General features: G+C 31.9%; 1 long non-coding RNA gene across 2 annotated transcripts; it reads left to right on the top strand.

Moving 5' to 3' along the window:
• LOC110272242 lies at positions 474 to 1,507 on the top strand. Of its 2 annotated transcripts, none has more exons than XR_002363338.1 (2): positions 474 to 743; positions 1,319 to 1,507. It is a non-coding gene; the product is annotated as an uncharacterized LOC110272242 (long non-coding RNA). The 2 variants fall into 2 exon arrangements; XR_002363353.1 differs by having other exon boundaries at positions 483 to 700.

The raw sequence follows: 4,705 nt of genomic DNA, 5'->3' as shown, positions 1-4,705 counted from the left end.
TCTTGTAAAACTTGGAAAAGCTTTTTACTTGAACAACAGCTTGAAAACATATTCTCCTAAATTTTAATTATCTGGATTTAACGGGATACGTGACATATAATCCTTTTATTTTTGGGTAATTAAAGTTTTTATGGCATATAAACTGGAATTTGATCATGCAGCTTCTAATTGGAATTAATTGACCAAGGAATTGGCAGTTAATGAATTTTAGAGGAGACTAGGAAGGTCTAAGGAATTAAGGTCTAGTCACATATAGTTTGCCATAAATTAATCCTACATGATTAAAATAGTTAGTAAGAAAAGTGAATTCGGAAAAATAGATAACTCTGAAACCTTAACTGCTTTCTTAATATTTTACTCCCAACTTATTCACCTACCTGTCTTCAAACTCTTCTTTATTGTTTAACGCTTTTGAACTCTCAATTACTCTTTTCTGTTTGTCTAACTAAGTCTATCAAATACTATTGTTGTTTAATCCATCAATCCTCGTGGGATCGACCCTTACTCACGTAAGGTATTACTTGGTACGACCCGGTGCACTTGCCAGTAAGTTAGTCGGTTACAAATACCGCATCATTTCTCTCTGTCGCTCTCTTCAAGGTCAACAACACCTATTATCGTCACCTCCCTTCGACGTCGAGTCTGAGCTGTTGGCATCGCCGCCGCGAAGGACTACTCCGTCGTCGTCGCTGCTCGATTTGTTAGTGTCCGTCTCTCTCTTTGAGTTTTCTCTCTGTCTGAGGGTCAGAGCTCAACGTCCTTTCTCTCTGTCTCTCTCACGGTGATTTGTTATTTGTTTGCTGGATTCAAGATTTTGATTTATTTGTTATCTGTTCATGATTTATTTGTTTGCTGGATTCATGATTTTGATTTTTGATTTTCTGAGGTTATTTGTTCATAATTTATTTGTTTGCTGCTTCATGATTTTGGTTGCTGAATTATTTATTTGTTCATGGTTTTCTGAGGTTATTTTTTGTTTTTGATTTTTCTATTTTTGAATTATAAGAAATTATTTTTGAAAATTTTCTTGTTTTATATTTTTGTTGCTGATTGATGAAGATGGCTGATTACTCGTGAGAATTCAGGGGAGAATAATGTTGTTGCTGCCTCTGTGTTAATTGGAGAACTTGACTTATATGAACTTGTCACATGTTGGATTTGTGGAACAATTCCAATAAAGATTTTTCAACTTACATGCTTGGTTACTCTTGATCTTTCACTATCTTTCGACATGAATGGTTCAATGATTTGTTGTTACTGCCTCACCTCCAAGAATTGAGTATGTGGCACTTTGGATTGATGGGAACATTTTCTCCAGAGATCTTCCATATTGACATCCCAGTAACTCAAGACCTCCATGGTTTCTTTTTGGACTTTTCACTCAATGGATCTCTTCATACCATAATAGTAGGTCACACAAACTTCAGTGTGTTAAGTTTTTGGTTTCTATAATTGTTATGTAATTGGAATAATTGTTGATGGTTGATTTCAGTGAATCTGGGATAATAGTGTCCTGCTGTTTTACTTCTCTTAAATTTTAATGGATGATAGTTGATGGTATTTTGTTAAATTATCTGAAATAATTTTATTGATGATTGATGATTTTTTTAATTTTAAATTATATATTTAATTTTTAATAATTTTATTTAATATTTAATTAAACCGGTTGAACCCCGATTGAACCCTGATCGAACCATTAAACCAATGAACCAGTCACTCTACCGATTCTTTGACCGGTCCGATTCTCGCAACCTTGTCAGAACCAAAGTTTCTATTCTGAGGATTAATGAAAAAAAGTGAGTTGGTGGGTTGGTGAAGCACAAAGTTCAAGAAGTTGACCTAGGAAGAGGAACCCAGCAACATGCAAGGAGATAAAAGAAGATTTTTCATCATTCAGAACCAAAGAGAGATAACACAGTGTATTGAGGTTTAGTTCTGAGAAGAAGCTCTCTGAAGAAGTTCATCTACTTGGACAGTGCTTTCTTTCAAAGAAGCATTCCGCCGAAAATGAAGAACTGAATCAGAAACATGGAAATCTGGTTTATCACATAGCAAAGAGGTTGTTGAAGAGTCAATCTCTTTCATGTTTTACAGATTGTAATTTACTTTTCAATGTTTATCTTTCTGTAATTTCTTGAGTGAAAAGGCATATAGAGAGGTCTCAAGTAAAAGCCAATGAGTGGAAAGAGGCTGAGTGAAACACTTGAGAGAAAAGTTTAGAGTTATTTCAGATTTCTTTAGGTAAGTCTGTGTCTTGTTTCTTGTACTTGTAAGGTATCCCTTTTTTAGTTGGGTTAGCACTAAGAGTGAAGAGTTATGTATTAGCATAGCCAATGTCAAGTTAGGTTAGAACTTGAGTGTGAAAGAATTGTGTCAATCCTATGAAATTGGTGTATATAATACTTTAACTATAGTGGAAATTCCACCACTGTTGTGGTGGAGACTGGATGTAGGTTGCATAGCACAAGGCAACCGAACCAGGATACATGATGGTGTTAACTTTTCTCTTCTCTGCTCTGTCATGTTTTCTGATATTCATGAGACAAAATAAAATTGTCTCATAAATGTTTCGCTGTTGAGTTCAAACAGATTTAAAGAGCAAATCAGTTTTAAAGGGTTAAGTTTATTAACACAAAAGAAGGTCATAGATTCAACCCCCTTCTCTAATCCTTCTACAACCTTCATCATCATCATCATCATCATCATCATCATCATCATCATCATCATCATCATCAAGTAATATCAATATAAATGGGTCACCATTAAGGTAACAACTTGCCACTAATAAAATTATTGCATAATGAATAAGAATCAAAATTGTATCAATATAATTAAAATTAGTATAAAAATGCCACAGGCCACCGAATCGAAACTCATTCATGCACATAATCAAACATGATAAATAATGAAACCGCTAGGAAATGATTTGCTGCATGCTATCACAATAAACTTAAACATTGAACAAAGCAAAAGGAAGCCACCGAACCTAACAACATTCATTTGGTGAACCAAAATCACAAAGGCCACCGAACCGAACAACGTTCATGTGGTTAATAAATGGTGATCAACTTTCAATCAACAAGAATAGTATTCCTCCATGCAAAAGAAGTATTGAACATAGTAACAACCAATTTCAAAGCTCTAGTTAAACTATCCACACCAATAAGCACAAGCACGTATATCTTAATCAAGTCAATTAAAATGCCACAGGCCACCTTAACAAAACTCATTCAGGTACAGAATCAAACATTATAAATAATGAAACAGCTAGGAAATGATTTGCTGCATGCTATCACAAAAGGAACCCACTGAACCGAATAACATTCACTTGGTGAATCAAATTTACAAAAGCCACCGAACCGAACAAATCTCAAAGCCCTAGTTACAATATCCACTGAAGTGAATGAAAATAACAACAAATTTCATTCTAAGGCCTAGTTATACTGTAAAAATATATTCACAATAGTTCGATCTACTAAACGAAGCAAATCAATCCAGTAAACCTAAAATGCAACTAGGAGAAATGCAACATTACAAGATTTCAAATGAACAGTAGTTTTCTCATACCTTTGGTAGTCTCTGTTGCTGTTTTCGTTCGTTTCTGGTTGTTGCTTGCGAAATCTTCTCCCGATTCCTTTCCAGTAGTGATTTCCGCAGAGAACATGATTGAAGTTTGAGTAATGTTGAGAGAGATTCGAAGAGAATGAGTTGTTTCCTGTATTGGTTTCGTGTTAAAGAAGATGTAACATTTTTTCATAATGAAGCGCAAATGAAAAAGGAGGGGTTTCGTTCGTCTCTGGCGCGTGTTTTCACTCGCCATTAATGTGCCTGATTCTATTTGGGTTTGGGCCAACTTGGTTACATGGTTATATGGATGTATAGCAGCCTTGTAGAATTAACATGAATATATTTTATCATTAAATAAACAAAATTAGCATAAAACCAAATTACACCTAAAGAGAAAAAATAAAATAAAAAAGTTAAAATAGCAAAAATGATAAAAAAAATAATTTTTACAATTTTATTCAGTCATCTTTATATATAGAAGATTGAAAAATAATGAATTTCTAACTAAATTAGTTTGTATTTATTATATTTAATTTAAATAAGTAATAAATTATCTTATTTTAATTTATTTTTTAAATTATGTGATACTTAAATATTTAATCAAATTAATTAGTTGATATAATTAATTCATCATAATGAATTATATTTAATGAGTTAAAAGAAATAAATTAAGAAACACTCTCAGAAACATGCTATATCAGCTCCATCATTAAATGTAAAAATTCGATTTTTGTATAATAAAATAGATAATAATATAATAGACAGCGAGAAAGAGAAACATAAGCATTTTAGATCTTAGGTTGTTTCATTTGGATATTGTAATGTGGGTATCACACTATTTTATTTATTCTACTCTATAGATAATTTTGTAACTTTATTTCAATATCAATAAAATTTCAGTGCCCTTGAGTAATAAATTAAAATCCAAAATGAAGGTGAAAAAAAAAGTAAAGAGTATAAAATTATTGATTGAAATTGAATTCTATTTTTTGTTATTATAGTAGGTATTTTTATTCAATATATCAATATCATACAAAATTAATCATAAAAAATATAAAATATAAATAACTATACTAAATTAAGAGATAAAATTATATTTGTTATATCATTTTTACTTATAGTAGCACAATAGAATATT

This window comes from Arachis ipaensis, chromosome B01 (assembly GCF_000816755.2).
Source record: "Arachis ipaensis cultivar K30076 chromosome B01, Araip1.1, whole genome shotgun sequence".
NCBI classification, from domain to species: Eukaryota; Viridiplantae; Streptophyta; class Magnoliopsida; order Fabales; family Fabaceae; genus Arachis; species Arachis ipaensis.
This window is presented reverse-complemented; position numbering and strand designations above follow the sequence as displayed.